The 25,825-nt window shown below is 44.9% G+C and overlaps 1 protein-coding gene across 2 annotated transcripts in view; it reads right to left on the bottom strand.

Moving 5' to 3' along the window:
* LOC142493957 (guanine nucleotide-binding protein G(q) subunit alpha) overlaps window positions 1-25,825 on the bottom strand; it is a 153,550-nt gene that overhangs the window by 102,182 nt on the left and 25,543 nt on the right. The window contains exon 1 of one of the 2 annotated variants that reach the window (XM_075598770.1): window positions 1,782-1,958. The exons of the other annotated variant lie outside the window; for it this stretch is intronic. The gene's annotated coding sequence lies outside the window, so the exon portion shown is untranslated. Of the gene's footprint in view, window positions 1-1,781; window positions 1,959-25,825 lie in introns of those variants that run through there. 2 annotated transcript variants of the gene reach the window in all.

Below are 25,825 nucleotides of genomic sequence, written 5' to 3' on the forward strand. Positions count from 1 at the left end.
ATTTGTTAATAAAAGAAATAATCTCCACCATTGTAGTGGTGTGTGTGCTCTTCTAACTCCACACAGAAATAGCGTTAACTTTGCTATAGAGTTGGGAATACTCGAATAGGAGAAGCACCCGCTACTGATGGAACTTTCACCCCCTTTTTAATGACTTTTTTTGATAACACATTAGTATGATCTGTTTTGTTTAAATTGTATTGGTGAATTTCTGTGCATCTTTTGTCGCTTTTTTGGTTATTTGTCTGTTTCTCAAACAAGAACACTACTGAATGTCATCGCATCATACTCAGAGGCCATACTGTCCTCCTGGTTACACTGGGAGAATGAGAGGGCAATAGTGCTGTGCTCCAGAAGAGCTCCCAGTTCAGGAAAAGGATTTAACACACACACACACACACACACACACACACACACACACACACACACACACACACACACACACACACACACACACACACACACACACACACACACACACACCACAGCAATTTGCAATCCAATAAAAAGCATAGGAAGCACTATCCAGACGAAATAGCCCGTATTGCCCTGTATATACAGTAGCCCGAATTTGTTCTTTGCACACTATGTACAGCACTGAATGGGTATTAAAAAGGAAAATTAAGCCTGTACACTGCTGATCTTTATTTTAAAGTTACACTTTCATTTGCTTACTGGGTCAAAGGTTTGACTTTATATGGTACCAGATAAGCAAAGCCCTTACGCATTCATGAATATTAGTTAATACAAAACTACACCGGAGAAGTAGACAGTGGACTTTAAATGGTGCATTTACAGTATACAGTACATAGGAGGAGCCTCACATATTCCAAAAGGCATAAAGATGTAATAATGTAATATTTTAACCACTGGTACAATATGTAACATGTTTTAAGAAACGTTTTTTTTGTTTTTTGGATTTTAAGTATTTTGTTAAAATTATTTTGCCAAAACAAAACATAGGTTAGTTTAGTTTAAGGCAATAATCCCAACATGGGGAGGGATTTGAGGCACACACCAATCAGGTAAAATCAGAGTACTGGAATGGATGGTACTACCAGTTAAGTCAATAACGGACACTTTTTTGTTACCTTTTTGGAGAGTGTGTATGTGAGTGAGTGAGTATGTATGTGAGTGAGTGAGTGAGTATGTATGTGAGTGAGTGTGTATGTGAATGTATGTGAATATATATATATATATATATATATATATATATATATATATATATATATATATATATATATATATACATATATACATATATACATACATACATACATACATACACTTTTTTAATTTATTTATTTTTTACACAAGGTTTCAACCAAGTTCCTGAGATACTTACCAGCGTGTAACCCTCCCTCCCTGCCTGGCTTCTAGGGCGATTACATCAGTATCTTATGTATGGCTACTCCGCATGGGTTACCTCGACTCAGGTGCTGGATTCAGGCGGCTGTGCAATGCGGTAGCAAGGTTGTGGATTAATGGACACTAGGAACTTTCGTCATACATCAGTCTCTTATTCAGGTCCCCAGGCACGGCGACCACACACACACAACACACTTTATACAACTCTGTAATCATTCATTATGATTATCGACGCTTTATGCGCCTCCATGAATGCCCACTCTTAACACTCAGAATAAGGTATATCTCGTAGTTGCTTCACTGTTCTGAGACCCGGCCCCTCTCCTTTTCTGTCTGGGTTACCCCTCCGTATTATCCTGGTAATGCCGGACCCATTGGGACTCCTCGCAGGTCTGTACAAGTGTCCCCAATACCTTTTGTTGGTGTGGGAACTGCTACTTCTCTGGCTGCAGGGGACTGTTAATGCAGATCCGCATGTGTGAGCCGATCCGTCGGCACCTAGGAGTCCTTGTTACAGAGGCCCCCTGTGCCATGCCATGTGCATACTTCAAAGCTTATATTCGACTCCCTTATTAATCTTCTTATGGGATCCTAACTTAAAGGTTACTATCCCTATCTACAATATAATAAACAGGGGGGCCTGGTCTGTGCTATTACTTTATAAACATTACTTATCTACTCTTCCCGAGGCTCCTCTACTCTTGTCCTCCTAGAACCACCCTTCTCAAACTTCTCCCTCCCCTTTTATGCTCGCCGTGATCCCATGACAACACAGGGTGGGGCTCGGTATACGCTAACCATACTAGTAACCCATGAGAGGGAGGTTAAAAGCACATTCATATAATTTTTTTTTTATTTTATTTTTTTTCCGGCGGCATTGCTGCTTTAAGATTATTTTTCAAGCCTTTTTTTTTTTTTTTTAATTGAATGTCAAGTCAATAATGCACGAATATGCACTGTTGGCGTGTAAAGATCTCCAACATTTCCTGCAATAAATAACAATTCTAGAATTGTGGAATTGTACTTTTACAGTACTTTACTTTCCCTTGCTAGAGATGGCTACACATTTATAAAGAGGTTTTGTTGTGTTTGGAAATGTAAGAAAACAGTAACTGATGCCTCTTAAAACCCCTTCATTATGGGAAGAACGCATGTACTGTATTTCTTCTTTTCATTGCAAATGAGTGAGGAGCGGCATCATATACTATAAGACAACTCTGCAAAGCCCGATGACTGCCATTTGTTCCCTAATTTGCATCGCAGAAAGTTACCGCAGACACACTACTCCGGAGAGGGCATGATGATTAAGCAACAAAAAGTAGTCGGTTCCTGTCAGTTAAGGAGACAGCCTCACTCAGCTCACAATACTAAACATTTAGCAAGAAACGCAGCAATATTATGTGTTTGCTTAATGGGGCAGACACACACAAGAACCAAAGAAAAATAATAACAACTTTATTTCCTTTTCTGCTTTTCTCCCAATGCACTTTACAATTACAGTACAGTGCGCGATACGCAGCATTGTACAAAGGATTGTTACAGACACCGTCCCTGCCCCGTAGAGCTTACAATCTATTTATTTTTTTGGCACCTGAGGCACAGGGAGACAAAGTGACAGCTTCAAACTCAGTGTCACGGGTCTCAGTCAGTGTTTTTACTCACTGAGCAGCTCCTTCAGCCCATAATGACAGTGCAAAGTTTAAAGGACCTTTGCCGTTAAACATTTTTTTTAAATGCCCCCCTATGGCTGCGCTCATGGTGGCCGCTACGTGCACACGTTTGGGACTCTTCTATGCTTGTCTATTGAAGGTAGTAAAGTACTGGCGGCGATGTAACGTGTCGACACTGCTGCAGTTTGGTGAGGCAAGTACATTTGTCTTTTCAGGCTGAAGTCGCGTGACGTCAGCGTCACGTGAGCTGGTTCAGCCAATGAGGGTGAACCAGCTTCTTGACGTGTCCGCCACACCCCCGATTGCCTCCCCAATCTACTGCAGCCAAGTGCACAGATCACTGGCACTGCAGGAGTGTGTGCGCCCGCGCAGACAGTTAAAGCTCTGCCTTAAGGCTGTTCTATACTGCGTGCGCTTGCTACGCCGTGCACACGCGCGGCAGTTTTAGTTGGCTGAGGTTAGTCAGCCTTTCTATAATAGTGGCGCGCGCATGGCAGGGAGCGTGGAACCGGCCGACGGGGGGTAGATGAAGAAAATAAAGAATTTGCGCCGCTACCGCCGCTGAAATGTGTGTGTGTGTGTGTGTGTGTTTACAATGTTAATAAACAATTTATTAAAGTATTAATTTATTTTAAAACTTATTCAAAACGCGCGCGCACACACACACACACATAGTGCGGCACGTGCGTTTGCACAGGCGCGCGCGCACACACTATCAAACGGCCCTTAGGTGGGAAGCAGTCAGTTTCCAGAGCTGAACCACGTTAATTTCAGCTATGGGGGACCCCTTGCTCCCCGAGATACTTGTACCGAAAGGTGTAGCCGGTATCTCTCGCATGTTTAAAGGTCATGGGTAACACAGGCCTATAGGAAACAACCAGGGATGACGTCGCAGATTCCTATTGGCCCGCAGGACCTTTAAATAAGACATTTTCTGTGCCAAGTCGGAGCTGCTATCGGTATCACCTTCCAATTTAAGTATCTCGGGAAGCATGCGGTCCCCAGAGCTGAAATCAGCACGGTTCATCTCCAGGCACCCTGCCATACTGTGCCCACCCGGCAAGTATTCTTGCCCAGGTCACAAAACTTAATAATCACTCTGCACGTCTGGGGGCCCTGGATCAGCTCGAGGAAATCCTCCAGCACAGGAAAGTAAAAAAAATAATAATAATTTAGGTGATTGACAGTGTGTAGATTTAAAAAAAAAAAAAATGTATATTCCTGCAACCTGCCGAAAATAATAAATGTGTCATTTTCCAAAGATAGGAAGTAAGCATATGTTTCACTTTTAGGTAACTGCATGTCTGTGAAAGCTGCGCTCTTCCCCTCTGCAAATTCATTAAGCTGTAAGGGCCGAGTAATCATATGACCGCTAACTCAGGACTCGGGATTCTGAAAGGGAGAGGAATCACTGGATTCCTGTGCGGCTCAAATTTGGAGAGAGGGGGCAGCAAGGAGGAGCAGTTATTTCCTGCAAGGCCCTGCTCAACATACAAAGCTACAGTAAATGAATCCCCACACATTTCAGAGTGGCATGATTACCTTTATAAATTATTTACTGTACCAATGGAAGAGAGATGTTTAAAGGGTTACAGTACATCTGAGTGCCTGGTGACTTCCTCTCTCCCCCCCCCACCCTCCCCAAATCATAAGTATTTGTAAGTAATCTTTCGTTTGTAAACATGTGCGGAGACTTGAGAAGGATTTGCTTTCCTTTGCTTTCCTCTGGCTGCTTCCTTTTGTCCACTATCACTGTGTGTTATACTAGAGTTCGCACAGGCAACCCCCATGTCCCCCTCAATTCTTAACTTCATTGTCTCTCTTGGGTAATAAAATACATTTCCCAAAATAAAGATATTTTTCGCGACCAAGATTTAGCATCACGATATATACATCTGCTCAGGGGTGTGGCTATGATGTCACGGAGCTGGATCGCCGTGATTGGGACTGCTCGCCTGACGCGCCCGCGTGCGCACACTAGGAGGGGCCTCCCGGGATCCTGCACTTTGTGCTTGGCGCGCAAGCGCCATTGCACACAGTATAAGCTCAGCCTTATTTTAAAAAGCACACTTGGGTAAAGCAAGTTAATTAAAAAAGTTAAGTAAATAAAAAATTCTACACTTCTAATATAGAACTTTTCATTGGTATTATTAAAGCAGCAATACTACATTCCCACTTCTTTTTTTTTAATAATATGTGAAGCATGTGACAATGTATAATTCTACTTTCTTATCTAAACTGGCAATCGTTTGGTGCTCCTGTTCTAAATCTGTAAAATTCCAGATTGTGTGACTAACAAAATGTCTGCCTATCAGTTTCAATAAATCTTTCAGTCAGTGTAATTCAGCAGCTACAATGTATCCTGATATTACTACGGTACTATTATGTATTGTTACAGTTTGCAACACAAACGGCTCTGAATATTGGCAACAAATTATCAGAAACAGGAAAGTGTTACAAAGATCTTGCACTGCCCGGAGGTGGGCAAAGCCGCTATAGAAATCAAAGGATGCTCAGTATATTTAAACTCATTAAACATAGCATTAAGAGCTGAAATTGTTATTATTTTATATATTATTATATTATTATTTTTTAAAGTCACTATTATCTAATACGTGCCGTCCTCGGTTATCCAACGGAATCTGTTCTGGAAGTAGCGTTGGATAGTGAAACCGTTGTAAAGTGAGTCCCATGTTAATCAGTGGCGGTGATTGTTGGATAACGCATTCAGGCGTCGGAAAAAGGCCCACAGGGAGGCATTGTAAAGCGTTGGATATGCCATTCAAAGTGAAACGTTGGATAGCGAGGACTAAAGAACTGAATTGTTTAAAAAGAAATAAATAAAAATAAGATTTCACATGTTTTGCCGCTTTAAAGATGCGTATTTATATGGTGCAACTACACTGCTCCTTTACAGCCACATTAATTGAATCACTTCCTGTTTTCACAAACACATTTCCTTAAACCGTAGCTGCCTTTATGACTGACCCGGTACATCACTTGTGCGCCCTTTTGCCATACTGGACATGTTGGGCACTTAGTGCTGTTTTTCTCAGTGCTCAGTGCTCTACTGGAGTCATCACGATGGGAATGGATGGGGAGCCTCTTCCATTTCTGTTCACATAACTGGGGGAGTGACTGCCCAGTCACTATCAACACGAGTACATGGTCGCGATCCGGAACATCCCGTGCTACTCGGGTACTGCCAGACTTCTGGCAGCGTAAAAGGTGAAATATGTACTACTTGTCCAGCCCTGAAAATGAATATTGTGCAATATAAAGAAATGCTTAGCATCACCACCCTAACTGCAAAGCACACCAAGAAGTCACCATTAGCATAGTCCTACTGATAAATTGCACCGACCCAGAAGAAAATACATTCCTGCAGGACTCTCTGCTGGATATTTCTGTGTAGTTGACGCTTACTTGTCTGGGCTATAATAATAAAAGTAAGCTTGTGAGACTGGAAGGAGTATTCCGAAACCAGGTGCTCTAGAAAAGGATGGATTGCCATTACCAGCAAATCCTTTTTAAGGGCAGGCGGACGGTCAGAACAAGGACCGGAGGTCCCGAGTTCCAGAAAACTTATAGTATTAAAAGAATAAACACACTTGCCATATTCCAAGATGGCTACTGGGAAGTTTCCAGCCTGTGAGTGAAGTTGTAAACTTACAGATCAAAGTCCCTGACAGCCAGCCACTCCACAATTGGTACCAAGTGATTTTACAGTAATTGGTATAGTTGTATTTCTAGTTTATTAATTACCAAGCTGTAATACTTTTAAACAATTCAGGGTCAGCCCTTTTTGAAGATATGCAATAAAAGGTAGTCAGTCAATGTGAGGAGCAGAGGCAAAGGTTTCACCGATGCACATGTCACAGGACAGGACAAGTAGCTGCGTATCCCAAAAGCTGCCAAAACGGCTCAAGTGAGCCTCATTACAACCAAGCTTCATTCATTTCCAGAAGATTGTCAGCAGTGTAATCATATGACCGAAGGTTTGAAACTGCAGCTAATGTTTGGGTTACTACCCTGCAAATAAACAAGCTGCACTAATGCGGTTCTGATTTTTGATTTTTTTTTTTTTTTTAAATCAAAATGACATCCAAATAAGTTATTGCTCTACCATTAACTGTAGCTGCTCTCCCCTTTTACCCCCTACCAGCCTAATGAGTCTCTACACAGCTCCTCTCATCAGGACTGAACTGCTTCTCATACAAAGCGACGCTGCCTGCAATCGCAAAAGAACAGCACATTTGTAGTGAGAGTAGTTCAAGCAGCGATATTTCCATACCCAATTATTTTTCTTTTTTTAAATTGGGGATCTTTGAGAGCTGAACCAAATCTACTCTGTCACGAATACCCCGGTGCAGCCTAAAATGTTGCTCTTCACAGCCCTTCCTGGAAAAAGAAAAATAGTCCCCAGAGAGCCAATGAATGATGAGATCAGCTTCTTAAAGAAGAGGGCGTAAGGCGGGATACATGTGTGGTGCATGTCCAAACACTGCCATAACAGTAAGGGGATGAAACGACTGAAGTTAAATGACTTTAACATTTGAAGCTGCAATGGGAACAACTCGATCCAGAGCAACATTGAAAAAAAATGATAAAATGCTTCGCGGTCTGATTTTTATGTTTTTAAAAAATATTAAAACACACACACACACACACACACACACACACACACACACACACACACACACACACACACACACACACACACACACACACACACACACACACACACACACACACACACACAATCTCTAATAAAACAAGGCTTATACCCAAGTCTCGTGATTAACTGGGTGATCTGTTAGGAGTCATTCATGCTGCTTGATGAAAAAGGTCCACTTCACCATTCAAAGTTTCAATGCACAATCTGTAAAACAGGCGCAAAGGACACCTAAGAGCATAGCGCAACAAAATGTAATATATACCAACAAGAATAAGACATATAGCGTTTGCACTCACAATTTGTTTTATTTGTTAAAAGTCTTAAATGAAACGATCCATAGCAGGGGGGCCCGCGGGGTGTCGGTGCCCGGCTCCAGCCAGCGGCTGCCTCTGTGTTCACTCCGCCTCAGGGAAGCACTGTAGGAAGCTGGTTGGACTCACAATGTTTGGCATTCGGCATGTGGCGTCACATCTAGTACCCAAATCCAAGATTACGCCCAACGCTTTTCTCCGTTCTTGTGACGGCGGTGCTGAGCTGTGTCTCCCTCTCACAAAGCGCTGCGTATCGGACCCCGATCTTCTTTGTGAATGCGCCTCCACATCTGGGACACGTGTACTCTGCTCTGCAGCGCGGCTTGTTTTATAGTTGGTGCGTTTGCGCATGCGCGCTAATGCTCATGCATGCAAATCACACGCAAATCACACTTTTTGTGTATGATCTGTGCTGTGAGCAACAGCTGGGCGTGGCTATGACGTGAACGGGTAGGTGAGGCTATGACATCACACCCTGCTTCACACACACAACATATAAATGTGTGTATATTTACATATAGATGTTACAAAAAAAATCCTAAATGTAGGAGTGTGTGCAGCAGTGGATTCAATGTCTGACTTGAGGCAATATAATTTTGGCGGCAATTGCAGCCTCACTGTGATTGGTTAATAGAGTGTGATGTGCAACGGCAGCAGCGCGAAAAGGTAATTTTCATGTCTTTCCCCCGATCTGCCGGGTCAACGCTCACTGCCGTACGTGCGTCTGAAGTATAAAGCGTCATGTTTAACACAGTGAATTATAATTGACGCGCGCGCACAGCAGCGCATGCGTGCGCACTATACTACAGCCCTACGAAGGAGACCCGGCTCAGGACACACACCCCGCGGGCCCTCTGAGCTATGGATTGTTTCATTTAAGGCGTTTAACAAATGAAATGAATTGGGAATGCAAACTCTATATGGTTTTATTCTTGTTAGTATATATTACATTTCATTGTGCTACGCTCTTGGGCGTTCTTTGCTCTTGTTTTACAGATTGCACAGAATACGCATTGTTAATAAAACTATCCCTTTCGCCTTCCTCATTTTGTTGTGAAGAATAGTTTCTTATTTTGACTTCTAGAAGAAAAAAAAATCTCCAGCTTTTTGCCAACAATTGCCTCCTTTGTAATCGGATGCCAAACTTTTACTTGTGCTTGCCTTAAAAAGGAGATATGAAATAACTTTCTTTCCAGTGGATATTTTTTCCTCCCCACTCTTCCTGTTACCAAAATGACTTTGCAGCTTTGTAAGGCACTGGAGACCCGTTACTGTGCAGCGTTGCCTTCAATAGTAATTTATTTTCATCGTTCATTCATTATTTCTTCAGTCGTCTCACATAAAACAGTATGAAACCTTTTCTTCCAGCAGAAATAGCCAACAGATAAACCAGGGGTCAGGGTGCACCAGACTTGGCAAGGTAAAGTGGAGATCCAGCATTATATGTTCAGTGCAGTTCGATCCACAATATCATTAGTGCCTTGTACTAAAATAAATATATTCATTTGGTAGACATAAGAGCATCTACACGCTGAACTTATAATAGAGTCGTGGTTGGGTGCACAAGGTTAATTGTAGCAATGGTTAAAGAGAGGTATTTCCTCCAAAGAGAGAGGGAAGAAGACACACTAGCATGCACTCTTAATTACAAATAAGGCCTCAGGCATGGTCAGCTCCCCATTCTGCTGCTCGGCCGTGAGCCCCTGCAGCCAAACTGAGAGCGGCTTTAGCAAGGGATCGCGCATGCTTGCGGAAGCGTGTGTCTTAACAAATGTTAAGTTTCAGAGCTTGCCGGAGCGCAGGGCCGGTCACGTGAGTGGTTCGCCCAATGAGGGCGAACCAGCTCAGTGACGTCACTGGCCCGCCCCCAGACACGCCCACGGACGGCGCGCGCTCTAAGGCCAGGGAAAGCACCGCTTTCCCTGAGCCTCAGCGCGCCTCCGCACGGGCGAAGTGTCTATGGACTAAGCCTAAGTTGGAAAGAATTGTGGCTGGCGAGATGCGGCAGGGAGATGCACCCGTAGGTGTGTGGCGTTGAAGGGAGTACTAAAATGTCAATCTAACCGCTGTAGTAATCTGTAATGATTGATGGGAAGGGATATAAAACCCACATTTATTACTCGCTACTTGCACAAATCTACATTTGGTTCCTTGTTTCTTTTAAACCAACACAAGATAATGAACACAATGTCTATTCGTGAGGCATGGCACAGTGATCTTTTTTATTAAAACAAGTTTCACCTTTCCGCCACTTTGGCGTTTCCCCCGTGTCCTCCCCACAGATTACAGCCGGGTTACATTGTGTCCCAGCACGATGGGAACACATTACGGAGAACAGTATCTGCGGGAGATTCAAGCCAATGGAAACCAACGCGGCTCTCTGTGTGATAACATGTATCGGCGGTGAAGAACTAATAAAGGAACGAAAATGTAGCTCCCTTTAGCAAAACATTACAAAAATACAACTGGACATAGGGTTGCATAGTGTTCATTTACAGGAGCACATTGCATGGGTGCTGTTCTATGGATAATATTGGCTCATTATGTATATACAAACATAAATAATAAGAATCATCAGTTCAAATAGCTTTACAATTAGTGTGTCACTGGAATACCATAGTCCTAGTATTCAGTTGTATATTTATCACGTTAAATTGCAATTAACCCCCCAAAAGAAACCATACTTACAAACTTCATGTATCAAATATATTATGTATGTTACTGGAACAAAAATATGTACTGCTCCCTCTCCTTCCCGCTGCAACATTCCCCTCTCTACTGATCACTCGGACTTGCTGCCTGGTATAGAGAAGACTGCACACGAATGAAATAGAAGCGCATGCTCCCATAGAGCGATCCCATTTGATTGGAATCGATCTCTGAGACCATGCCGCATTAGGAGCACTATGATCTTAAGAGATCAATTATAATAACATGTGATCGCACAACGGGAGCATGCGCTCCTTTTTCCTTTGTTTACAGATTTCTCCTCTGGACGTGGGTACCATCCAATGAAGCAGCCGCTGTCCCAGCGAATACGTTTGGCAATCCAGTTTGTCTCTATGGACATCTGATCCATCAGGATTCAAGCCACAAATCACTATCGGAAACTATATTGCGTCTTGATATTTCTCGTTGACTCTGGACAGAAAGACTATTTTATGTGGCTATACACATTCTTTTTTTGGTGTGTGTTGAACCAGTGGAGTGAGTTACTTAACAGCAGAACCATGCTGTTCAACTAAACTTAGACATTGTTTGCAATAGTTGTAATAAAGTTAATATTTATGCAACATTTGTTCACTTTTAATCGCCGTCACATCACATTATCAATCTTTCATTATTTATCTCGTCATATTACTTTTCACTTACAATATTTCACATAATTTGGTCTTTTTTTATTTCTAGACATCACATATCTTCTAGTTAAATAGGTAGCGCTGTTTGTTTTTACTTCTGCTTGGTACAGAAAAGACAACGCATCCCCAATTCAGTGTAATCATTGCCGAGATCTAACTAGGCCATCAGTTTTTTTTGTTTTTTTTAGTGAATACATTCATCTTGAGCAATAGAAAAAGACGGGAGATAAAATTGATTGAAGCAGAGAGGGAAAGTTTCTAAAGCTGCGCTTACAGTGCCGGCGACGTCGCGGCAAAAAAAACGTATTGCCGCCGTCGCGTGCGCTTATAGTAAGCGCGACGGGAGCAACGTGGCGGCGCGAAATTTGGAAGCTGGACAAATTTGATTTTCCAGAGGCTTTCGCCACATGTGACAGCTTCTGAACCAATCAATAGCCAGGTCGCTTGCGACGTCGCTGCAAAGCGTAATGCAACTTTCGCGGGTGGCAACGGGTGACGTCATCCATCACGTTGCCATCGTGCGCACTATAAGCGCGGCCTAAGGCTACGATTATAGCAGCTCCGGCTGGGCGTGCGATCTCGTGACGTCATCATAGTGATGCGTCCGAGCGGCATGTACACTGAAGGCAGAAGGCAGCCAGAGGAGACAGGGAGGCGTGGCCATGAGCGGTTCGCCCTCATTGGCTGAACCGCTCACGTGACGTGGCCGTCGCCTGCTGGAAACAAAACCCCAGGTCTGTTCTCCCGTCTGCCGCCCTGCAGTTTGTGTCTTCGCGCGGTATGTAAACATACATTTCATTGTTACAATTTGTTATGAGCCGTTTGGCGGCACGCAGCGTCGCAGCGTCGCGCCACCTGCAGTTTCTGGTATAAGCACGGCCTTAGGGAGCAATCTTAAGTATTCCTACAGCACAGGGCGATTAACCTCATAATTATAGTAACATATTTTGTAGTATAATATAATATGCCTAACTGTTGTCCCTTTTTTTTAGCATCAAAAATGTATAAGAATAAACCAGAGCATGGTTCAATTCTAAAAAGCTGATCTGAGCATCATAGCCAACTAAAGACAGAGGCCCATATTTACTAAGCGCGGTATTTCGAAAAGATACATTGCAGTGCCAAAAGTGGGCAGAAGTGCCCATTGCCGTGAAAATGACAAAAACGATATTGTGAATAGCAAAATGTAGTAGATATGGGTCAGAATGTTATATTATTAAGAACTTAAATACGTTTGTAACATTTCTCCCATCATTAATTGCTTAAAATTACCTGCAGTACTTTGCATTTATTCCAAGTTGCATTTTTTATTTAATTTTAGTTTGAATATATGCAGCATTTGATTACCTTTAAGGAAAATTAAGTACCCAAGCTGCCGATCGAACGGCGAAGATCGTGCTCGCTGGGTTCACATAATGGCCACCTTTCAATGTATCCTTCAGTCAGTAAAACGCAACAACTACAATATAACTTTATATTTCCAAGGGCAACATTGTGGCGGAGGTTAAACCTGTAACAGTCTCCTGCTGGGGAGGGAGCAGGGCTCAAAAAGAGATGCATGCAAGAGCCTGCTATAGCAAGCACAGGATGCCCAGTACAGGCATACCCCGCATTAACGTACGCAATGGGACCGGAGCCTGTATGTAACACAGGCATACCCCGCATTAACGTACGCAATGGGACCGGAGCCTGTATGTAACACAGGCATACCCCGCATTAACGTACGCAATGGGACCGGAGCCTGTATGTAACACAGGCATACCCCGCATTAACGTACGCAATGGGACCGGAGCCTGTATGTAACACAGGCATAACCAGCATTAACGTACGCAATGGGACCGGAGCCTGTATGTAACACAGGCATACCCCGCATTAACGTACGCAATGGGACCGGAGCCTGTATGTAAAGCGAAAATGTACTTAAAGTGAAGCACTACCTTTTCCCACTTATCGATGCATGTACTGTACTGCAATCGTCCTATACGTGCATAACTGATGTAAATAACGCATCTGTAACAGGCTCTATAGTCTCCCCGCTTGCGCACAGCTTCAGTACAGGTAGGGAGCCGGTATTGCTGTTCAGGACGTGCTGACAGGCGCATGCGTGAGCTGCCGTTTGCCTATTGAGAGATATGTACTTACTCGCGAGTGTACTTAAAGTGAGTGTCCTTCAACCGGGGTATGCCTGTACATTAAAACTCATTAAAATGGCATTAAAAGTTGGAAAAATAGGAGGCGCATGCGCGACAGCTAAGTGGATGGCAGTTTAGGGATTAGGCTCCGTCCACACCGGCGCCAATTAAGCTATAATAAGCAAATAAAATGAATTGCTCAACTACACAAGGTGAGATTCGGACATAGGAACCTCACAAGATGTCCACCAGAGCAAAATCCAGAAAGGCATCCTCCGTTTTAACGGATTATTTTCATATGGATGAAATGGCACGAGCAGGAAGCTCCAGAGCGCCAACACCACAAAGGGGGGGGGGGGGTCGGAGTCAGAGGAGGAAAGATCGGAGAACCGGGACAACCATCTGGTGACCAGGAGCGACATGTAAGAATTCTGCAGGGAAATAAAATCCTTCCTCCAGAAAGAAATGGCAGACTTAAGAAAAAAGACATTAACAATAAATCGTGAAAGAACAGATTCTCTGGATAAACGCCTGGATTCCACGGTCAAAGCCCTTAAAAAAAATAATAAACCCCAGATAAAAATGCTGCCCATCTGAAATCCCTGATATCAGACCTCACAGACAAGCAGGAGGAACATCAGGGTGTGGGGGGTCCCGGAGTCCATCACGGATCCCGAAGACTTTGTTTTAAAATGGCTGACACACACGCTGCCTGATAAAATCAGAAAAGGAGATTCAGCTAGAACGTTGTCACAGGGCCCCCCCGTTCCAAGCCACAACCGGGAGACCCCCGCCAAGAGACATTATCATGCGCTTCCATTACTTCTGAATAAAGGATGCGCTATGCCAAATAAAAAGGTCCGCAAGCCAAATCGAATTTGAGGGAGTCAAGCTGCAAGTTTATCAGGATTTGCGACTAACAACGCTAGCTCCGTCCACACCGGTGCCAATTAAGCTATAATAAGCGAATAGAATTAATTGCTCAGTTACACAAGGAAGAGTCGGACATAGGAACCTCACAAGATGTCCACCAGAGCAAAATCCAGAAAGGTATCCTCCGTTTTAACGGATTAAAATCTGTTGCCAATCACCAGAATCCTAAGAGACAAAGGGGTAAGATACTGTTGGATCTTCCCCTTTAGTTTGATGGTGGTCAAAAACTGTTATGCGGCAACCCTGAGGCATATAGACGAAGGTGAAGTGTTCCTCAAAAAACTGGGTCTGAAAACAAAATCTACAAACTCTAACCTGGATTCAGCCGAAGAGTCCATTCCCGACCCGTCCTGGGAAGAAATGTGAGTCTCAACGAGGGATCGGACAGATAAGGGCACCAATTGAAACCAATTAAGCCCTTAAAGAGGCCCTACCCCTCTCACACAGTTGTACCACAAGTTTCAACCTCCGGAGTTAAAGCGGTACTACTTGCACAGATGCGACGAAAGAAGGAGTGGTGACCATCTTGGATTGCCTCAGGTTGCAGGGAAACATGGAAGGAACTGAGCATGCGCAGAAGAGACGCAGCGCGGAAAGCATCGAAAGGCCCTCAGCAGCCACATCATGCAACAGAGCTCCTCCAGAAGCAGATAGAGCCCGGTACGGACAGTAACGGGGACGAGGGAGTCAACACAGGGCTAGGGGGAAGGAAGGCTTAAGGGAGGCACCTCAGACACCGGGCACCTTTGCGGCTTTGAATGCATCATGGAATTGGGTAAAGACTATAGCGGAGACAGCGGAACAACGGACGCACAGAGACATGGGGAGCGGTGGCTGAGGGAGGGGGGGGAGAAATGTAATGGCCGACCGGTGGTTCATGGCGAGAGTCGCGGCAGCGGCAGAAGGGATAGTCTCCATCACACCGGGGAAACGTGGGGGCGGGGGGAGGGGCCGGAAGCTGCCCCTATGGGGTGGACATAGGGGTTCATAACAGCTAGGCATACTCAGAATTAGGCAGAGAGGTCTGGAGGGGTAATATATAAAAGCCTATGGAAGCTTGTATGTCAGCTCTCACCAGGCTCCATACCCAGACCACTCATCCAGACCCTTTTCCCTGTACTCCACACACCTATTCGGACGGTTTAGCAAATTAGAGAGACCTGGGTAGCACCACGTTTTAAGCAGGGCAATAATTAGGTAGATGCTCGTAGTTCAGGAGGGATAGTTCAGGTACATACGTGTAGTTGATACAACATCATAGCGAGTAATCTAGGTCACGCAGGCTCACCTGAATAGATGCCAGGTGCCAACAGAGGCAAGCCCTCAGAGGCTTCAGAGAAAGCTATAGGGACCTGAAGGGTCAGTTAGGCACATGGAATATAAATACCAGCCAATCCGGACTGAAGGGATAAGAAAGAGTAGTGCCGGCCTGAAGAGTGAGGGCACAATCTATCGCAAGGCCACAGGGGAAACTCAGCACACACTCATGAAGGCCTAGCAATAGACACATAGGTAAATAGCCCATAAAGATCCCTGAGAACAACACTAGGCGGGCCCCTGGTTTCACAACATACCCTACAGAACGGATTCAGTTACTCTATGATGGTCTAAGTTATTAAAGTTTAGAGTTTCTTTAGTAAACATTCACAGATTTCACCTTGTGTTAAAAAGTTAATGTGTTAAAATATTAAGATGTTAATGTGTAATAAAAATATGGTTTTCAAGCGTTTTGGTAGTGGGCCCACCCCGGCTGCTTGCCTGCGTCTCATGAAGTGTGACCTGGATCCGGGATCACGACCAAGACCTTTGGACAGCTGAGATCCGAGATGTTCCGGATCGCTGGACACCCCTTTTGGGTGTACCAGTTATCAGCTCCACTCCAAATGCAAGCGATCCAATTGTGTGTCTGACCAATTTTGGTTCTCCAAACTTATTCCCTTTACCTATTTGGTTTCCCCCTCCCTCCCCCAGGTTGGGCCCTTCCTCTGTCGGACACTCCAAGATGATCAATCCCAAACTCCCGAAGGAAGACTGTAGCACTCTACCAACGCGTGCAGACCGACAAGGCTTGAATCCTCAAAAGCTTCCGTTAAAGGGTAGGTCAGACTTAACAAAATGACAATAACAATAATTTGCCACAAATGTGAAGGGTCTTAACTGCCCAGGGAAATTCTGTATAGCATTAGCAGAATACAATAGAAAACAAGCAGACATAGTCATGCTACAAGAAACCCATTTTAGTACTAAAAGCTGCCCTAAATATATGGATAAACACTAATCGCCAATTCTTCCTATGCTCCGCTACAGAGAAAGAGAGCGGTGTAGCGATCATAATTCTCAAGACTCCCCTTTGTGGTACACAGTTAAAAAAGATAAAGAGGACAGATTTCTGATACTGGTGGGCACAATTAATAGCCAGGGTATGTATATGCCCCCTGTGAGCAGGACCCCACATTTTTTTATGTTTTTCAATCAGTTTTTCACACATTAAATAGAATTGCAAAGGACTATTCCTAATAGTCGCAGGTGACTTCAACATAACACTGAACCCTAAATTAGACAGATCAGGCCCAATTAGAGCCAACACTAGAGACAACCCATCCACTATGATCAAAGGCCTACAAGATAATCATCTGGTAGACATTTGGAGGGAGCTCCAATCCACTGAAAGGGACTACACCTTTTTCTCGCACCCCCACGCTACCTACAGCAGAATCGATTACTTCTTCATATCAAGCAGACTTGTCCCAAAGATCTTTCATGCCGGGGATCAATGATATTTCATGGTCTGATCACGCGCCAATTGAGCTAAGGTGCACCTAAATCTGTCTGGACAGGCCGGGAGCAAACTGGAAACTCAATTAATCTATTCTAAAGATCCCAGAAATAGCTGACACAGTAAGCAAAGAGATAACCCAATTTTTTAGATAGAATAACGGTAGTGTAAAATCCCAACTGACCCTCTGGGACGCACATAAGGCAACATTAAGAGGGATTTTGAACAGCATAGCAGCTAAAAGGAAAAGAGAGAGGAACCTTAAAATAGTAACTTTACAGGCCAAGCTGAAAGACCTCTCGAATAAGCATAAAGAGAGACCCAATCTAGATACCCTTAATCAATTGAAAGATATCAAAATCGAACTAAACCTACTCCTAACCTCCAAGGCGAATAATTCACTGAGTTGGTCAAAAAGGAGTTTTTTTGAGAAAGCAAAACAAGCCAGATACTATGCTAGCAAATAAACTAAAAACTAAACCCCAAAATGACAATATCCAGGTCCTAAAATTAAAAGCGGGAGGAACCACAGCTAACCCAAAGTTAATTGTAGAGGATAAAGATCTTTATAATGGAGAGAAAGTGGCACATACTGTAATAATTCCACAAAACAAGCTTTGAGGGACTTTCTGACAAGTTCAAACCTACCGAGACTGAGCGTTCTGGAGAGAGAGAGACTGGGGAACAATTTCACACTAGAAGACAAAAGATATTCAGTCCGCACTCTTGCTTCCTAGGATGGTGGTAAGTAGATTATTTCTCTCCTCTCTCACTTACAGACATAATTAAAAATGTAAACCCCTCTAAAGCCCCGGGTCCAGATGTATTCTCGAACCTGTACTATAAAAAATTAATTGAACAGCTGGCCCCTTGCCTCCTCCGAATGATTAATGCGGTGTTGGCAGGGACCCCTTTCCCGGAACACATACTCCTAGCGTCCATCTCTTTAATCCATAAACAGGGAAAAGATTCTTTAGACTGTAAAAGCTAAAGACCAATTTCCCTAAAAAACACAGACGTCAAATTTATGCTAAATTAATAGCCAACAGATTGAGTCACATCCTGCCTAGGCTAATTCACCCAGATCAAGTCGGATTTATTAAGGATCGACAAGCAGCAGATAACACACGACGAATTATTGATTTAATAGAGATAGCCAATACAAAATTGATACCGGTTATGGTGTTAAGTCTAGAAGAGTTCAACAGGATTGACTGGCCATATTTAGAGACCACACTTGGAGCGTTAAGTTTGGTGAGAGACTTACGAAAGCTATACTATCCTTGTACACAGGTCCGTCTGCCAGGGTGACCCACCAGGGGTTCCCTTCAGAACCCTTCAAAATTAAAAGTGGCACGAGACAAGGTTGCCCACTTTCACCCCTCCTGTTCGCATTATGAATGGAACCATTAGTGGCCCAGGTACATAAAAACACAGACTTATCAGGAATTTAATTTAAAAATCAAACACAAAGTAACACTATACGCAGATGACGATTTCTTAAGGTTATCTAAACCCCTTACCTCTCACCACACCTGTTCGATTTGCTAGGGAAATTCAATAGGTTATCGGGCTTCAAGATCAATCAGAAGCCCTGAACATAAACCTACCAAAACACCTAGAAAAACTGATTTCACTCCATTTTAAATTTCAATTGGCAACATAGGGCTATTAAATACCTAGGGATATATTACTAAAGAGTACAAGACCATCTACGGGGCAAATTTTCCCAAACCAACACAATCCTTCCAAGAAGACATCAGAAAGTGTTCAACCCACAATATCTCCTGGGTAGGCAAAATGTATAGCATCAAAATGAATCTTCTCCCATAAATTCTGTATTTGTTCCAAACTCTTCCGGTGCCACTGAGACTGAGGGATATACTCTCACTTCAGTCTGTAATCTCAAAGTTAATATGGGGAGGCAAGAAAGAGAGAGTAAAAAGGCTAATTTTGCAGAAACAAACTTGCACAGGGGGGCTAGCAGTACCTTGTTTGTTGCCCTACTACAAAGCGGCTCAATTGTGTCAAAGTTCCCAATGGCAAACAGACCCAGAATTGAAAAGATGGGTAGCATTGGAGAAAGACGTTTGCATTGGAGCTAGACAATCTAATCTGGCTCCCAAAAAAAGCAAAGAAAGCTATTAAAAACCACGATCCTCAATGACCAATGTCAATCTGGGAGGCCTCCAAATTCAAATGCGCCCTAACTACCAGAAATTCATTGATGACTCCTATCTGGAGCAACCCAGAGTTTTCTCCGGGCATGAATAGTGCGGATTTTTCAATTTGGAAACAAAAAGGCTTTACGAGACATGGGGATCTGGAGGGTAGGAAAGGCATCAAAATCTTTGATCAAATTAAATCCGACAAAAACATTCCCCACTCTGAATTCTATAAATACCTCCAGATCAGAGCATTTTATAATAAATACAATCCCCGTACCCCATTGACTAGCTTCAAAAAGCTCTGTCTTATAGAGACTGACACATGCAGCTCACATCGCAAATGTATAGAGAAGTAACTGGTTCTGGCCCAAAAGGTGACAGACAAGCTAAGATACATGACACAATGGGAAGCAGATCTAGGAGAGGTGCTGGAAGCAGAGGAGCGGAGGAGCGGACGACAATAGTCAATAGTCACAGCGACAGCCAAAAGTTCAATATGCACGACATTAAAGTAGAACGCATATAAAGTATTAATGAGATGGTACCTCATCCCACTAAAACTATCTAAATTTCTGAAGGGATACTCCCCATTGTGCCCTAGACAATGCGGAGAGCCCGCAGACCTGTTGCATATGCTGTGGTCGTGTCCCAATATGGGGGGGGAAAAATGAGATTGAAGATCCTCTGTAGCCAACCTCAAAATCCCAATGGACCCATGACTATTTCTCCTAAATAGACCCACACCAGGTTTAGCCAAAGTGGAAAATAAACTGGTTGCCACTTTGCAACAGCGACGAGGTGCGAGATTGCAGCATTATGGAAACAAAACGAAATTCCTTCAATTCCCCAAATCCGGAATAGAATTTGGTTTGCGTGCAAGATGGAAAAACTGACAAGTCTAGTTAACGACACTGGCATACATTTTCTAGAAGTCTGGACGCCATGGTTGGAGAGGACCACAATTTGGCTGACAGATTCACGTGCTGTCTCATTTAACAGTAGTGACAAACTCAGGACGGTTGGCACCCCCCCCCCCCAAAAAAAAAAAAAACCCCCAGATGTAATAGAAGTGAGGATGAAGCAGGAAAAGAGCAACGAATTCCACACAGGGGATCACCCCCAGGATTGTAGGATCATCAACCACAACGGGAAGAAACATGACAGAGGAACGGGCCGCCCTGCTCTCCCTCCACCCCCCCCCCCATACCCCCCAATGGAAGGATGCCTTTTAGCTGTATTGCACAAAAAACAATAAACAAAAAAAAATGTAAAAATATAAACAAAAAACAGAACTGATATATAGATAGATACACACACACACACACCATTTATTGGCTGAAGTGCTATATGTAATAATGGACTCGAGACAAAAGGTGGCACTGTGTGCTCATTTGCATGTCATTTCCCAGAATCCCTTGCTGCAGTGGAAGCACTGTATGCTAGGTAATAATGGTGAAAAGCAGGGTTGCAGACCTGTCTGAGACATGTGACTGTGCTCACAAGTAGTATTTTTATGAGATTGATATAGATATAAAAATATTCCCTTGGGTTGGGTTAGGATGCGGAGCACAAGTGGACAGGAATGGGGTCCTCCAGCTATAAAGATGCAAAAAAACAAAACAAAAAGTCTCATGTACCAATGATAACATTATCATGTCATGTTTATTTCAGGCAGATTAGCACTTTGTTTAAGTGTTTTGGTCTGGATTGGGGAGAATCTCTGTGGACGACACACACACACACACACACACACACACACACACACACACACACACACACACACACACACACACACACTTTATTTCTTCAAAAGTTGAAATACACACGCAAACCCACCACTCATATCGCCTTATCACATAGCACACCTGTAGTAATATATCCTTTGTAAACCAAATAATACAACTACAGGCAGAGGTGCGGAACAAGTACGAAGGCTGGTTCCAGCGGCAGCTGCTGGCGTTCATGCACAGATGAGCACGGGCAAGGCTATATGAGCGGACATGGCAATACAAGCGAACAAGGTCAAGCTGGCAGGCAGGAATGGTCGAGCGGACAAGGTGGTCACTCGCCTGCATGCGGGGAAGCGTGGCCCTCATCAAGGGATGAGGGCTTCCCCAGTCAGGAGTTGCGCCATGCGGCAGGGCAAGCAGGCTTAAGGGAAACGCAGCAATGGCAGGGCATACATCCGCAGGTGGGGTAGCGACCCACTTCAATGTTGCCCCGGGGGGTTTTGAGGCCATCAGCAGTCGCGGATGAACCAGTGGTTAGGGTGTCCATGCACCCTCATTCTGTAATTTCAGATGGCGTGGAGGGGGCGACCGACTCAGGGACGAGTCGGCAGCACGCGGCTGAGAGGCGGTCACCATAGCCTCCCATCATTGGTGGTACGTCGTCGACAGCATGGGAATGCTCCGGACGCCAGGGGAGGCCTTCTAATAAAGCCATAGTGAGGAGTAGGCCAAGTCGGAAACCGACAGGCGGCCGCAACGCTGCCCTGGGCAACCCACACTCAGGCGCAAAAGTGGTCGACAAAGGGCAAGCAGCCAGTAACGCCATACACGGTATGGATGTCGGGATTTTTCCCCCAAAAAGGCTAGCAGGGACCTTGCCTCCTTGGGCGAGTGTGAGTGAGTCAGCCTTGGGTACAGGAACACAGCTTATAGAAGCAGCATTGTTGAGTATTAGGCAGGATATGTCCCTATTAGTGGCGCAGCTTAATGCAGGGCCAAGGGCGATAGGAGGCATAAGCGATTATAGTGGGGCGCCAACATCTATAATATCGCCAGTGGCAGTCGTAGCGCCAGCAGTAAGCACGGGACCAGCAACAGTAATAGCACCAGTGGCAGTTACAACGCCAGGCATAGCGCCAGCAACGGCTATAGCGCCAGCAATAGGCATAGGTGCCCTGCAGGTAGCTAGTGACATGACGCAGGGGTCTGTGGGGCAGACCACATAGGTGGATCGCTACCTTCCGAGCTTGCCCTCCCTCCCTTGGCATCCACGTCAACTACACCGACGGAGGTTAAGAGGATGTCTGACGTGGTGTACCAGGAGTCTGACACGGCCACATCTACAGCGTTGGGATCACATATACTTAAAGAGGTTACGGATAAGATTTGGGCGGTGGAGTATGTGGAGATATTACCTCTGCTCCCAGGCTATAGGGAAGCGTTGGCAAGCTCAGCCAAAAAGGGGGTCTCGAAGAAAGAGGACGTGGAAAGAAGGTTCTTTCCACGTACCTTTCGGAATTGGTCAAAGGCTTTTGTGATTCTGGCCGGCGTAATTGGGGAGAAGGAACAGCATGTGTGTGCGCCACACTAAGTACCACAACATGATTGAGGAAGCATACTACAAATATGGAGGCACGGGTTGGTGGACGTATGACGAGCGATTCAGACAATCAATGGAGGCCCACAAGGGCGAGATAGCGTGGAACATCAAGGACGTGGATCTTTAGAGTTAATTTCTGGAGGAGGGGCGACCACCTTTTGCGGGCGGAGCAGCGGAGGTTGGGGTGCATGGCGAACTAGCATACCAGGGGGGGAACCATTCACCGCTTAGCCACTCAGGCATCTGTTGGGCGTTTATCCAGTCCAATTGCACGTTTGACAACTGCCATTTCCGGCACGTCTGCTCCATTTGTGGCGCCTGCCACGCACAGTCAAAGTGTTTAAAGAAGGGCGAACGCGGAGGTAAGGGTACAGGGCGGAAGATTGGCCACAAGGGCAGTGACACTGATGACTGGCGGCAATTTAGCACGTGGCTAGCAAGATACGAAAAGATGGTGCATCTACCTATTCTGGGCATCGAGACCGACTCAGTGAGGATGGAATACAGGCTACCGCTGGAAAAGCTAGTCGCCCTAGGAAAACTGCTCCGGGAATTCATGGCCCTAAAAAAAGACTACATTGCGGCATTTTCAGGCGCTACTTGGCCACTTAGTCTTCGTAGCGCGATTCATGCCTGTGGGAAGGTTGTTTGCTAGGCGCCTCTTTGCTGCCACAGTTGGGGTAAAATGTCCTAGTCATTTTTTCGGGTCATCGCTGAAATCCGCAAGGCCCTGGCGGTTTAGCTGGACTTTAAGGGATTATAACGGCAGAATGTTGTGGTGGGGTGGCGGATCAGCCACTCTAATTTCAATTGTAAAATAGTCGGCCTATTTAGGCCTGACGGCGTACATTTATCAGATATTGGGGCGGATTTGTTCAACGAGTTGCAGGAAGGATTTGAGAGGGTCCTAGCGGGTTTGTCAGGGTCCTAGCGGGTTTGTCGGCACGGGCCTAGTTTAAGGGGGTAAAATAGACCCGTTGGTGGCGGCAGTTTGGGGGGTAAGTGCTTGTCCTTGGCAGGCGGGGTTCGGGGCTGATAAAGCCCGGGGATAGTCAGAAGTGAGCGAGGTCAACTAAACGTGACTCCCGGGAACCCACTCGCTACAACGGCCGGCTCATGGGGGCTCGGCAGGCAATGGGGGCAGCAGGCCAAGGCCTGGCTGACCCCCTTCACTGAAATTTATATTCACACACACACACACACACACACACCACTAACATTCAGGGACCATTTAACACCTCAAGTCATAAATTGCATACTGCACAGGGGGAGGGATAAGCTTCAGTCAGATAAAAACAGTACATCCTGGAATGTAAGTAAAAACCTTTCTTGCTTTATCCATTGTAACACCGTCGGAAGAAGAGATCAGAGTATCACAAAAGCTCACACAAATAAAAGCATTTCGTTAGACCCAGAACCGTATTGTCTATTCGTTTTTGAGATAACACTATAGAACTGGTATATAATCAATTATAATATAGGTCTGTAATAATCCTAATGGGGAAACGTCACAATGAAGATTGCAACCAGGATGAAAAATGTATAAGAAAAATAATATCTATTTTTTACACGATAGTTAAAAGACAGCGAGGAAGAAACTATCAACAAAGTATACCAGTTGCCATAACATCCCACAATCAGTTAGGTCAGAATACCTGATTGAATAATATTTTGTCCAAACACATGAATTCCCTGTTTGGCTGCAATGCACTTTGATCCAAAATGAAACAAGTTGTGCCATCTCTTTTCTGGCATCCAGGTACCAGGGCAGAGTCCAAAAACAGCAATCTATAAGGAAACCTGTCTGATATCCACCAGGCACTATATCCCCACCACTAACGTTCCTAAATGAATTAGTGTGCCTAACAATTTCTTTTACTTCCCCAAAATGAACGTAAGAGGGATGGCTGCACACAGCTTTCCCTTCTCTATGCCGGACTGAGGGGTGGAGAAAGAAGGCAACAAGTGTCTACAGCGCGAGTTCAGAAAACATATCTAGCTTCAATAAGTGAGCTCTATTGTCACGAGAGACCAGGACTTTAACACCTTTTAACTGGGATCATTAAGAAGGCAAAACAAGATAGTGGAATAAAATGAGGTTTATTTGGGTAAACCTGCGTACCCACAGATGAAATACAAAATACAGACAGAATACACACTGGGGTCTGGGGGTGAAACATAGCCTCAAATAGGTGCAGGGCGTCTTCTTCAGAAGTCTAACTCTGACCAGGAAATCCCTCCCGGCTTCCTGGTCCGCTTTTCGGCTAAAAACCTTAGCTGCGACAGCTACCTTCTAAAATGAGAACTTGGACTTAGCGCCTGACTTTGTCTCTGCAGGGCAGGCTTTCCTAGCTTCAGAAATGAAGCCGGTTACTCTGCTATTCGTAACAGAGCAACTTTGAAAAGCCTACCCGCGCTTCACTGACTCAAGCCACAAGATGGTCTGGTTCCCTGCCTCGGCCATCTCCTTACATACCCTCAGCTGTTCTATGTTCAGGTGTAAGGAATTGGGGAGCGCGTCCTCCGCAGCGCACTACCTCCTGCCTGCTGCAACCCCACTGTCTATACAGCACGCTCACGGAACAGCTTTGTGGACATTGCGACGTCTAGCTCCGCCCCGCGGTTACAGCGTGCATCGGCCTCACATGGCACACACGTGACACGAGTGCACCGCTCCCCAGCTGCGCGTCAACACTTTCATCACGCCCACCTGTCTCCTGCACCGCTCCTCCTATCCCTGCCTCCACTGAGGCTGCACCTCTACTCCTCCCATTGGTCCTGTCCTGCTATATATGCTCAGCTGTGCCACTTGCACTTTGGCTGAGCCTAGTTCCTGATAGCGTTGTTCTCCCACTTCCTGGTTCCTTGCCTTGCCTTGTTCCGTGTTCCACTGCCTTGCTTTCCAGATTGATCTCCTGTGTACTGACCCGGCTTGACCCTTGGACACTTCTGGCTTACCTCTGACCTTCCGCATCTTTCCAAACCTGACCACGGCTAACGGACCTTTACTATTCTACTGGCGCTAACCCCTGACCACGGCTATCAGACTGACTATTCTACTGGCTCCTACCTCTGACCTCGACAAGTATTCTAAACTCTC

This window comes from Ascaphus truei, chromosome 1 (assembly GCF_040206685.1).
Source record: "Ascaphus truei isolate aAscTru1 chromosome 1, aAscTru1.hap1, whole genome shotgun sequence".
Taxonomy (NCBI): domain Eukaryota; kingdom Metazoa; phylum Chordata; class Amphibia; order Anura; family Ascaphidae; genus Ascaphus; species Ascaphus truei.